The following is a 13,862-nucleotide window of genomic DNA, read 5'->3' on the forward strand; positions in this document are numbered from 1 at the left end:
GCAGAAGTTTGATACAAAAGAGATTAATTGATTGCACAAATGTCTGACAAACCTTAGTCTTGTTGGCATCCAGGAGATCATTAAAGAAAAAAGATCAGGAGACATATTTATTTCATATATTTATTTGTGGAGTAAAGAGAACTGAGCCGGTGTGCTAGCATGTTGCGTTGGCTAATGATAATGAACATAACATTAACTAGTGGGCAATCAGACATATTACACAATGTATAAGAAAAATAATCTATAATCTAAGAGGTTAGAAAAAGATGATGGCATACTGAATTAGAAAAAAAAGACTCAGTGTGCCATTTCCTTCTTTATCAGGCTGAATCTGAACATTTGGATAATGTTGAACCCTAAGTTTTGTTTGCCAGTGTCCAGACAGCCTTATACCAGTGGAGATGTTTGAAAGAAAGAGATGCACATGATTAGGGCTTCTACTGTATATCCCATCTACATGTCATAAAATCTCTGCTACATAATCCTCTTACCTTAAATGAACACCACATGGCGTCTCAGTTATTACTTCAGAAGCTCCAGTAAAGTCTTGTTTGATCACCTGTTTTAAGCACATACTAGTCAAAGCTAACTGTTAGCTCATTTAAATAAGAATAACAGTTGATTTTGGGTCCTGAATGGCTGCTGTTTGTTTAACAGGCACAAACGCACCATTTACTGTGATGAATACTGCAAAAGCAAACTTTCATTAGCGTAACTACAAAAAAACCTCACTGTCATTGTTATTGTAGCTGCACTGTGTTGGTGTGAATGCACTGCTGAGAATAGCTACAGTATATTCCTCTGAATTTCTGCATTTGTTTAATTAAAGGAATATTAAATTCAAAAGTAACTTCTTAAACACATATTTATACAAAATAGCACATATATGTCAAGTGAATACCACAACCTGAAAATTGCCCTTGAAAGTGCCATAAAAATGGATGGAAACCCAATCGGAGATGGGCAGAGGTGGAGAACAAACAACAGAAGGACAGGAATATTTGAAGACAGATAGGACTGGTGGAGGCCTGGCAGACGTGGCTGTGTGTGTGAGGATGTCTTTATGCCCCAGCTGAGCCTCAGCAGAGCAGCAACACAGAGGCCAAGTTAAATGAAGAGGGGAGATTAAAGGCAGTGCAGGGGCCTGCAGCCTCTGTATTCAATCACTGCTCTCTTCAACACCTCAGCATGCATGCTGATCAAGCTGCAGTGAAAGGAGCCATGCACCCTGCCACTCCCATACACAAGCACACAGACCGCACACTTGTGCTATCCTGAGATGAGGTTCTTACCATATTAGATGAATAAAAACATTACAATATAACACTATAATCATAGTATCTAGCATTAAATTGGTGTTATATATTGTAAAATTGCTCTTAGTGGTCTGTGAGTTCCTAAGCACTTTGGAAACTAGCTCCACTTCTGTATTTATTTCCTTAAAATAATCTAAATTTAGAGACTTATTCAAGGCTATGAGTGATGTCTGCTTCAGAGCCTTTAACAGATTTAGTTAATAGGAATAATTGGGTTGTACTTGGAATCAGTAAGTAAAAGCTACAGTTTTAACTAAAGAAAAAAAAAAACTAGAACCTCAGATAGATGTTAAGATGTATGCCAGTTGTAGAAAAAATGCATAATAAATTGTAAATACTACTTCTACCGCATCTCGATCACTGCAGTATATAATGAGTGATGCATGTAAGAATAAAGGTTTCCTTAACTGAGAATATATCCGGAATAGCTTTTTTTATTCCTAGAAAACAACATTTAGTCATTTGTTAGGCCTAAACCTAACTAAGTAGTTTGTTAGATCTCATCTAAACTAAAACAAAACGGTGTGTCACTGAGAACACAGGACTAAAAAAAATGGCCAGGACCACTGTGCCCAAAGCAAAATATAGTTACATTCAACATGACCCCCCCTTTCACTTCCCCAATGCCCATCATTGATGTTTATTTGCTGGCTGAAAGGGTTTGTGTGTGCACATATTTCTAGAGCTCATTTCAGGAATGAGAAGCAGCAACAAGACATACTGTATGTTTGAGATTGTACACATCTGTGATTTCTTTCAAAATAAAAAAGTTTTTGGGCTCTAGTTTCTGTTTTTCAGCAGTAGCTTGACAGAAAAGGGAAATGCTGCTGCATCGAGGAGCTGTAGCTACTGTACACGGGGCGGCTGCTTAACTAGTTGAGAATAAAAACACAATTATCACTTTGATCTCTGTGTTAATTTAACTTTTCCAGTGAACTTATCAAATAAATAACATTGTTTAGTTTATGATTATGATATAATACAAGTGATATATTATAAATATAAAATAAAAAAAACTTTTCAGATTTTCTGAATTCATCTGAATTACATGGTCATCTTTCCCTTTTTATTTTTGGAACAACATTTTACCTCTACAGTGAATCAGATGGAATCTTTTCTTACTACTGCAGTTTCAAATATAATCCACTTTTTTGTTGAACAGATTGTTGCTTTATTTAAATATAAAATGCAGTGCAAGAAAATTTAAAATGTTAGAAACATTACTGGTAACAAAATAGAAAACAAATAAATAAATAAACAGCAACAATAGTGTCCTGTTAGGTCTCATTTATTGTGATTTGGTGTAGTTACAAGTCCTGTCAATATGAAATGAAATGAAATGAAATGAAAAATACTTTTTCTCCCTAGAAAACAAATTATAACATTTGTAACTACTTAAAAAACTATTTTAGTTGCATATAACGCAGATGCACTGGAAACAGCTTTGCAAATACCATGAAAATAGGAAGTACTTCAGCATTTCACATATTCACTACCTGTTACTTCTTGAAGGCTGCTGTCCTGCAGGTTTTCAATGTTTTTCTTTTTCAACACACCTGACTCATATTAAATGGATCCAACAGCCTATTAAGTTCTTCACAATGACTCATTCATTTGAATCAGGTGAGTTGGAGCAGAGTTACCTTGAAAACCTGCAGTATTGCAGCCCTCAAAGAACAGTGCTGGACACCCCTGTGTTACAGCCTGAATGACTAGTTAAATAAGGCTTAAGAGACAAACATACAAAGCTCAAGCTGACCAGTCCCACGAGTCGTTTTTTTTTTTTTTTTTTTTGGCTCCAGGCTGCTGGTTAATTTGTGATGACTAGATTAAAACACCTAGATACATAAACTTGGACTCATTATTCTGTGTGTGGAGGTGGCAGCAATTTGTGGAGGGTATTTTTGTTTCTTCCTCACACTCGTTGCATCTGTAACAAAAATAATAATAAAGGGGTCAGTCTTTTTTGTAGAATGCACAACTATATCTATCTATCTATCTTATTATTATTATTATTAAAGCCAAGCACGTTTTCAATCTGCATTCCAACACAATGAAAAAAAAATCCATGCATGTTAGTTATCACCTGACCACACACAGTGGATACTTTATTATAGATTTTCACACATTCAAGCCCAGTTGGCTGATCAGGGGCCTAATGTTATCTGACAGACCTTGCTTCTCTATCCCTAGGGTGCAGAAAAAAATGACTGCACTACCACACATTTACCCAGAGGTCTTTAGTCTGCAAAATCGTAGCAAAATTTAAGGGACTTCACCTTATCATCATTGCCCTGTTGTGATGCATCCTCAGGGGAAGGAAAAACAGGCTTAATTGCAGTGGTGAAGAGTCACTGGTATGAGTGTGTATGCAAAAAAGCTTTCCTGTGTTACTAAGGGTTACTGAGGTCATTTGCTTTTCCTTTTCTCCTGCCGTTTTAATTGATGATCATTCATTGTTTCACACCAACACCCTGTGATTAAGCGGAGTTCATTACACTAAAACACTCACACTAGGGAAAAGAGGGCATCTCATGGGAAAACAGCATTCTTTACATGCTCTACACAAGGTCACAGCATGAATATGGGGCTCCGGCTTCATTATGAAAATTCTATTTGGATAAAAAAAGCAATCAAAGTTTAAATCTATGGAACGCAGAGCAAAAACAACCATGAATGAAGAGCCCCTTGCATGCTTTCTCAGACATGTCTTTTCTCCATACCTTTACAAGTGGGACTTATTAAGACAATGTGGAGCAAGAGACACATGTACTGGGGTCTCTTGCTCTACAAAAACCTCACAATGATTTGCTGCCCTTAAGGAAACAAAGGCGGCATTATAACATGAACAAATACAGGTCTATTCAGTATATAATTGGCCCTAAGAATGTCAAGCTAAGCTTTGAACTAAATGCTAACATCAGCATGCTAACATGCGCAGCAGCACTGTAAAAGTCTATATCAGCATGTTAATATGCTGCCACTTCTTATGCTAACTGTTAATGTTTAGCAAGTATAATGTTTACCTTGTTAATAATTTCAGTTAAGGGTGTTAACATGCTAATATTTGCTAATTAGCTCACAGCTCACGACACTGCAAAGCTTAGACTTTTTTACAGATTTATTTAAGTGTATATTAATCAGCTGTGTTTCACCTTTTCAGCTTTTGGCTTGTGCTTTAGTGTCAGATTTCTTCTCAGAGTGCAGCAGACGAAGGTTTTTCTATGTTCAGTTAGGAATGTTTTCCTCCTTCAGCTAACTATCAGTGTGTGTTTATCCAGATGTACAGAGTGAGACAAATGCAGGAGGACTGAAGTCTATCTTGTGGTTATATTTGGCATTTATATGCTGCATTTACGCTTGTATTCTTTTATGCATGTGTATTACTGTGTGTGTGTGTGTGTTGGTGCTTCAGTGGGACTGGTGCTTGCCCAAGCATTTTAGGGGAAAATGCAGCAAAGGAAAATCAAATCACTTTTCCGCATAGCAAGTGAAGCGCTCATACAAGCTCGCTTCACCCAAAATAGATCGGCCAGACCATACCTCACTCCTTCCCTGCCTCCCTCCCCTCATCATGATGAGAGAGTGCTCCCAATGAGAATTGTCTCCAGAACTTTGTCTGACTCGCAGTGGCATCAGCAGAGTATTAATTATTTCATGCGAAGCTTTGTGATGGTTTTTTTGGTCACTCTATCACTCTGTGGAAGGAACGTCTACTGGTACTGTTGAAGAAACTTTTTTAACCTGCAATCTAATTATTGCTACAGAATTTCTGATTAATATTTGTAGCTTCCCCACTACAAAAGTGCTGCAGTAAATAAGGAAGTTTGCTAAAACGACTAAAATTAAGAACTGGCCAGCAGGGCTGAACCATCGCCTTCAAAAACAAAATGTGGTTGGGAGAAAATCTTAAATCATGTTGACCTAAAATCACTTAAAGACTTGGGATCAAATACAAGAAAATCTAATTAATTCCACCATATGTTGAAGTAAGTGCACTGCAATGATTAACAGTGAAATTTCTCCCACACACCATGAAGAGAACTCAAAGTATTGGAAATAAAAAGAAAATTATATCAGTGAGGCTAATTGAAAGAAAGAGTTTACTAGGGAGCATAATGATTGGAGTGGAATGATGGGAAAGGGCCATGTGGTCAGATTAGTCCAGATTTACCCCGTTTTAGAGTGATGGGACCATGAGGGTGATAAAAGTAGTGGATGACGGGCTTCATCCTTTATCCTATACAACATTGTGGGGGAAATGGTATGATTTGGAGCTGCTTCAGTTGGTCAGGTCTAGGTTCAGCAACATTATGTGCTCATAAAAAGAAGTCATCTGATACTGAGTGACCGGGTTTTTACACCAACTACATCACCTGATGTCAGAGACATATTCCAAGGAGAGGATGTCAGAACTGATCTGAATCAAATTGTTAAAGAGTAGTTCAGGGAGCATGACACATTTTTACACAGCTTTGACCACCACAGAGGCCAGACCTGAACCCATATTTAGAATTATTGGGAGGTGCTGAAGAAGACTTCACAGGGGCCTTTACTCTCCAATCACTATGAGATATTGGTTAAAAAAAACAACAAAAACAAAGAAACATTAATGCAAGTCTGAACTTATAAATGTTGAGCTTGGCTGGACTAAGTAGCAGTGAGTAACTGTATTTTTTTTGCCAAACAGTGTAGGCTAAATTACCTGTTGAAGAGAAAACAAACATCTCCAATATCATTGTGAAAGTCCTTTGTTATTTATCAGCAAATTTTATTTAGAGAAAGGCAAACCGGTGCTGGTTGTTGTTTTCTGCTTTAGCTATCTCAAATTCCCCATGCCTCTTGGCAAATTCTTCTATCATTGTCTGTTCTTGCATCGCATGACAAGCATGAATATCCATCCTAAACCTTTCAGAAAATCTGCAACCTCTGTAACCACTTATTCCTTTACTTTCATAACAGAATTTATCCTTTATTTGCCCTTTATTGTAATCAATCAATTGCTCTTCTGTGTGGAAAAGAATGCAATTTTTAACTATATAATCCTTTTTCTCATAGATCTTTACTGTTATGCACAGTAAGATATGAAGAATTAGCCAGCATGTAGACACTTGCAGCCCTAAGAAAAGACATAAACAAGTTACTGTAGCATGATGAAATCAGTTCATTTTCTGTCCAGTCAGTATTAAGCTGGAGCCAGCAGTTTGACTTGGCTAAATAAGTAGAAAGAGGCTGTGCATTAAGGAAACAAAATTTACTTTCTAACTCCTCCTGACATCAGTAATGAACTCAGTTTGTTTTGATCTCTTTAGCTTTTTTGTTTGGCTGTTGCAGGAAATTCCTGCATTTTGTTGTTACTTTTCCCGTAGACTACAGGTTTATGGTACAGGATGGGTTAGTGTGCCTTTTTTCCTGTTTTCACGGGCAAAAAAAGGGACAGGTGCCAGACTATCCGGTCTGAACCATTCTACTTTTTAAGACCCTTCCCTTACGGTCCCAATCTTACCGCTCTAACCAAAAAGGGGTGGAGCTTAACACATGACAATCCATTGATTAGGTGAAAGAGTAATCAATTCATGCTACTCAGCACAACAAAAAAAAAAACAACAAAACAGCAAGAGCACCATGTTTAAATATACGGTGGATTTTTTTTCATTTTGTTTTAAGCAACATGCCAAGAAGAAAAAACTGAAACCGCTGGATGTCCACCATTCTCCTCCTTTGTTTCTGTGCCACATTCTTTTTTTGTTATAATTCAAGCTAGGTATTGGGCTTCTGTGACATCACACTATTACATAGCTGACACATCACTATAGCTATCCAGCTTATTCACTGCCTACTCTGTAAGGGTACGGTTGGCGGTGGAAATGCAACAGAGATCAGCCAGATCACGTGGTAAATCTTAAAATAAGAATTATTATAATGAAAACTACAGACTTCTTACTGATATTTCCAAACCCAGCTCTCTAACAACATGTCAGTGGGTGAGATTAGGTGTGGACATAGAAGTTAATCTTCCAAAGTATTTATTGCAACTACATATATCTGTGAGAGTCGCCACTTCATTTTTGCTGATCTTTATGTTGCTTTCCACTCACTCTTTGGTGTTATGAACACAGTCGACAGTCATCAAGGACCTTCATCCACAACTTTCAATGTGCTTATTCTTCATCATGTTCTACCCTTTTGGGTGCTCTGAACTCCCCCCTCACATTTTACACTGTGAGAAATACAAGTGAACTGGATCTATTTACAGGTGATTTGCAACACTTTCCCAACCTCCATTAACCTAACTAGACAGGGTAATGGAGTGAGCCTAACCAAACACCAAATAAAAATGTAACGTTACTGAATATACTCTTTACCTCCATTTTTATTTTTCATTTTTTTCTACACTGTAATTACTGGTGTAGAAATTGTAGTTACTATATTTTGATTTTGGCGTCCATACAAGTTTTATGATCTGGTTCACAGACTGAGGAGATGGTAGCAGCATTGTGTTGGATAGAATCAAGCTGCTTCTGGTATGCTAAGTCAAGTTGCTGCTGGCTCCTTTTTCAACATGAATGCTCCTGTGTATGGTAATAGTAGAATTTAATCTTCCCTTGTACTCCTATTAAAAAGCAAGTTATGCACAATTCAGACTCACTGACAACCCTGACTCTTGTAACCCTTATTTCTCTGTATTTCCATTTCTGCCCTATCCACTGCTCATCTATCCCAATGTTCATTCGGTGCACTTTTAAACATCAAGGACACACTGTACTCTCTTCAGACTGCTCTCTGTAATCATCAGGGTCCAGACTACAAAGACATTTAAGTCCAATCGAAGTGTCTGCCTACATTGTTTCTTTACTCCTATCAAGTGCACATCGTTTTTGAAGATTTCATTCAGGTCCCACATCATCCTCCTGCTCCTTTACCTGAAGCTGTAATTTTGTCTGCTCTGCTCTCTCTCCTGTTACAACTCACTGTTCAGCTGGCTCTTCTGATTAAGCATGTTAAAAGGATTCATTTAAAAACTAGCCTGCTGGGCCTCAGGGTAAAGGGAAGATATCAAGGTTCTACTAATGCAGCATTTGGATTCAAAATGGGATTTCTGACTGGCAGTCTTGGCCCTGGACTCTTTTCTTTCATCCTGAACAGTTATAGCATGCAGGATTGATATAACATACCGGTCTGGCATGTACAAACACACACACATATGCATACTCTGTCCTCTCCAGCAGAACAGATGTGATGTTAATTTCCAGCTATGTCAAGCTGCCATGCAGCATTTCTAGGTTAAGTAGAGAACATGTGGAAAATATATTTTTGTTAGGATGGATTGAGCCATTTTATACATCTTTTTGATGTTTAAGAAAGAGTGTGTCCGTTGGCTGGCATTACCACGGCTGCACACACGAGCAATTTATATTCCTCTGAGACACCATGACAATGTTGTTTGCTTAATACACAAATCAATATGTTATATTTCAGCATTTAAGGCTCCTCACTTTACACAGGATATTTTTGGATCCGCTTCTAATGTTGCAGTGCTCTGAGGATGCTGATGTCAGTCTCTTGGCTGGCTCAAACCACAACAGCCTGAATACTTTCTGCTACACAGCGCCCATATGGCCTGCTGGCTGTTTGAAATTAAGATGTGATGAAGCATTTCTAAGAAAATGCTTGACTCCATCATTGCTTTTCCTGTAAAATGCAATGACCAGAAGCTGCAGCAAAGAGTAAATGCATGTTCATGAATGAAACGCAGTCAGACTGTTCAAATGTTAATGTCTTTAGAAATTTACTTATTGATGCTGTGGAAATTATTTTATCTGGTGTGCTAACAAGAAAATGCAGCACTGTTTATCATATAGAGAGAAATGAACAAACGTATACTGTCACAGCTAACTTTTTCTAACAGATTAATTGTCAGGTCCTGGAAATACTTCCAAAAGTCACACTACAGCTGTTTTCTCTAATTCATGTGCACAGTTATTTGGAGGCAATGTTGCAGATATATTCAAACTAAAGACAGTTTTGCATCTTTTTACCTTACAAAATCTTGAGTAGATCATCCTTTTCTATGCTGGAAATTTGCCACCTTATGTCAATACCAAAACAGCATGCTTCCAAAAGTTATCTAATGCATCCAATGCGTGATTTTAAATTCTTTCTATATATTCATTTTGTTCAGTTGAAAAGGAAACAGCTATATGATTGCTCTGATATGTTAGGTATTATTAAAATTACCTGTATTTAGTCTTCTTAAAAAACTTATAAATTAAAACGCTACAGCATGTCAGCTGTGTCAACAAGTATGTAAAAAAATCTATTTAATTTAGTCCTTTGGAACCATCTGCTGTTGTGTTAATATTCAATCAGAAAACATTCTGTTTGTGCATCTTTATGTGCATGCTGCCAAAAAAAGTGGCTGTAAAAATCAGGGCTAATTAAAAACTGTTTCTGTGTGAATGCACTTCAGTAATTTCATGTCAGAAGGCACATTTTTGCTGGATGTAGGAGGACACTCAGAAATACTTTGGAAATGGCTTCTTCTTGTGCAGCTCAGCATGCAGTCCCAGCAAGACTTCAGCACACAGCAGATTTTCAAAGAAAAAAAAAAACAGGCATAAAAACTATACTTACCTCCCCTCACAATCCTAAACCCCATATTTTATAAATGTCTAAGCATTTGATTCAGCAGACTGAGACTACAAAGCTGTTTCTGCTGAATTTAGATCACATCAGGAGCACAAAATAGTATGTTTCTGAAAAACATGCTTACAGACAAAGAAGATGTTATGTCTTCCTCCACTGAAAATTTGCTGGACTTCTGTCAAAATGCTGTAAAAGGCAGAGCAGCTGTAATGTACTAAGGAATAAGAAGAGAAATAAAAAAGCATAGGAGCGTGTCAATAACATTACACTGTCTTAGGTCATGCGCTTTGCCACATGCATCTATCTTCTGTCACAGTATGAGCTTTCATTTCATTCTAGGGTGGCCACACATACATTTTAATCAACCATTTGGCTGGCCAAGCTGACAACTGCTCAACAACAGAAGCCGATAAGGGTGATAATAAATCACAGGGATACTGGAACATGCTTTGCGTTAGTTTGAGGACTCCTGCCAGTTGTAGATTTTTCCCACGATTCATGAGGCTATTCCAGAAAACGAGATTACTGTTTCCTCTTTTCATGATCCAATTTCTTCATGGGATGACTGGAAAAAATTGGATGGCATCCTGCCTCTTTGCATGTTTAAAAACTGTTAATGAACAGTGCTACAGAATTTTAATTCAGAGTGTTTCTGATCTAATGTGTGGTCATGCTGTTCTGTGTATGCTCTACAGTAATGTTTCCTAACCTTTTCAGTAAAGCCATGCAGGCGAGTATTCAGAGTAATAATTTTATGGAGGGACCATTTGGCTAATTTTTTCCCCCCTCTTTAGCTTGCTGTATTTCTCAGTGGAAGTGGGCATGCTATCATTGCTGCTGTGCTCCAGAGGCTGAGCAATGAAGACGCTTCGAGCAATTTGTTTTAGGAAAGAGGCAGGTCAAGTCTTACATTATTGTGGGACTGAGGCCAGCTAGGCCTAAATTTCTCTCTGTTGTGCTTGCAGCTTTAACCAACTTGTTAAAATTTTAATTTACTTTCTCACTTTCCTATGGACTCATTTCTGAAATATTTGAGATTCACCAGCCAATTATTAAATATTGGAAGGGCACAATAAGTACCCTCAGTATGTGAAACTTGAATTTAAAATGAAGACTAAACTAATTTCTTAGGATTATGAAACTAATAAACATTAAGTATTAATTTTTTTTAACTAAATTGAATGGTAATGAACTTACTGGCTGATGAGTGCAGACTAAAGCATCTCATTAATTGTTTGATGGAATACCATTCAGTCCCGATTACCAGGAAATGAGTCCTAATTTTGGTGATCCCTTGACATTTCCTTGAACACAACCATGAAGCACGCATTTTTATTGTGTGGCAAAAAGTCTTTACAGTTATACAGTGAAATTTAATTTGCTCTGGATGCTCAGTTCTGCAGAATGAATCCCTCTGAGCTTTGCTGCTTTATGACTTTTTGTTATGAATACTAATCTTGTGGGGTTTTGAGCTAAATGTTGGCATTGGTGGACCACTTTAAATACATTAATGAACTAACACGTGGACACATCTGTGAAACTTTTCTCTTTAAAAGCTTTTTAGCATTAAAAGCTAAATAGCTAGCATTGCTTTTGCTAATTAGCTAGCTTTAGTACCTAGTCTATTAAGAAGAATGAATAAGAAACTAAAAATATGGTAAACAGAGCTTATAACAGAAGCCTTTTTGCTTTTGAAGGATGTTAACATGCTAAATGTAGTATTTACTGTTTTCTGTAGCTTACCTGTGTACAATGATCCATATAAAGTATATTTACATGTGAATGTGCAGCATTCAGATGTTCCAAAACTTTGTTACTGCAATCTGAACTTAGCAAAAAGAAAAGTAAGGAAATTTGTGTTTGGTGGATTATTTCTTTGTTGTAATAACAGTTCTTTGCAATGACTCTTTGCATTTGTGGCATGAACAGCAGAGATTAGCAGTTTTTAATGGGTCCAACCCAACATATTCAACTCTGCTGCTCATCCCACACATGCATTTTCTTCACAAATGTGTCACCACAGGGAAATAAAAAGGCTTTCCAACAGTTAGGATTTACTGCCCAGAAGCATTGTTATAAGAAAGAAATAATCCATCAAAAAACAATTTCATTACTTTTTGCACTACGTTTTTAAAAAAAAGTAATAATTCTCTTTACTTCACCTAGTTTAGGTGAGTGATAAAATATATAATGATAAGTCATAGCTTTTTATCTTTATTTTTATCTGGCCTTCATAAACTAAGGCACAGTATTTTTAAATCTCTTTTTAAAGGGTGTCCAGCTCCAGTTCCGATGTCCTGCAGGTTTTCAATGTGTCCCTGCTCTTATACACCTGGCTTAAATTAATGAGTCATGGTGCAGAACTTAAAGGCTGTTGGATCCATTTACTTTGGGTCAGGTGTGTTGAAGCAGGTAAACACCTGCAGGACTGTGGTCTTTAAGGACCGACCTTGGACACCCTGTTTTTAATTAAACCAAGCGTCTTATATTTTTAAGGGATGTCAAATAGCAAGAAAATATATATATATATATATATATATATATATATATATATATATGCATCTACCTTCACCAATGGTCACGACCTGTGGGAAGTGACTGAAAGAGTGAGATTGTGAAAAACACATGGCAAAATGAGTTTTCTCTGTATGTATATATACATATCACATTTCAACAAAACGAAGTCATTGCAGCCATACAAAAGATAACATGAAAAATAAATGTATACAGTTTCCTGGTAACTAAAGCTATGGCATCTAAAACAAGGCAAATGTTTGATGATATGCAGTCAATTAATGAGCTCGGTTGACTCAAGATAGAAAAACAACTCAGAATCGCAACATCTAATCAGCCACAGTCTTTGAGCTTGTTGACTTCACACATGGTGCGTCGGAGCCACAGCAATGTGTGAGATTACATAAGACATCCAAACAGTCTGTCGGGCTTGTTGCAATGGATGATTTCCAAAAAAGGGAGCAGGAACAGGAAGAGATGGTCATATGTACAGAGATTCAGATACACATGCAGGAGCTTACATGACAAGTTATCCAGCACCACCTGAAAGACAAATACATGGAACTGTAAAAACAAACAAACAAACAAAAAAAAAAAAAACAATTAAAGATAACAGAGGGAGGGGGTGGGGGTAGAGAACTGCCAAAGTAATATTTTTGTATATTTCCTTGTGAAAATAAATACATTTCTTTTCATAAAGACAAATGTCTTCAGACACCTTCTTAAAGTAGAACAGGAAAAAGCCAAATTGTGTATTCACACAGCCATTTTCTCTGCCTGTGACCATGGTCACCACAAGTACCTCTTTGTGGATGAATCCTGATAGATCCCCATTACCCTGGGTGTGACCCCTCACAGCTCAGTTCATTAAGCTAGCCACCCAAGTGTTCGGGACTCAAGTCCAGATTTAATCACAACTTCCATCCTCTTGCCAATCACAATTACATCCTGATAAGCCTCTCCAAGATGGCACCCGAGGGCCTCTACACACAGACAAAGGTTAATTTGTGAGCAGCAAGGGCCCGGCTATAAGGCCAAAGGTCACCTGATTGAATACATGAAAGGATGTGTGTGTGCAAGATGGTGGTGCTTGGAAGCAATTACAAACTTCATCAGTATTCATGTGTTTCATTCATGGGTAATGGGTATATTACCTAGAAAGAGATGTGCTGATTGGATGTGGTCTTGGGAAATAGCTTCTGGGTAGTCTTTTTGGTGGCCGAAATTTGAAAGCCAGTTCTTTAAAAGTCTCTTCACACACTCCATAGCGTTCCTCCTTTGGTTTCTTTGTTTGAACAGCCCCAGTAAAGTGGTTCAGGACTAATGATACCATACCTGTCAAGAATAATAAAACATAAATGTGAAAAACTACATGTTTCCTGTTTA

The 13,862-nt window shown here is 37.4% G+C and overlaps 1 protein-coding gene across 2 annotated transcripts in view; it reads left to right on the forward strand.

Annotated features, from left to right (window-relative positions):
* LOC121634488 (chemokine-like protein TAFA-5) overlaps positions 1-13,862 on the forward strand; it is a 168,517-nt gene that overhangs the window by 82,187 nt on the left and 72,468 nt on the right. The window lies entirely within an intron of this gene.

The sequence above is a fragment of the Melanotaenia boesemani genome, chromosome 23 (genome assembly GCF_017639745.1).
Source record: "Melanotaenia boesemani isolate fMelBoe1 chromosome 23, fMelBoe1.pri, whole genome shotgun sequence".
Lineage (NCBI taxonomy): Eukaryota > Metazoa > Chordata > Actinopteri > Atheriniformes > Melanotaeniidae > Melanotaenia > Melanotaenia boesemani.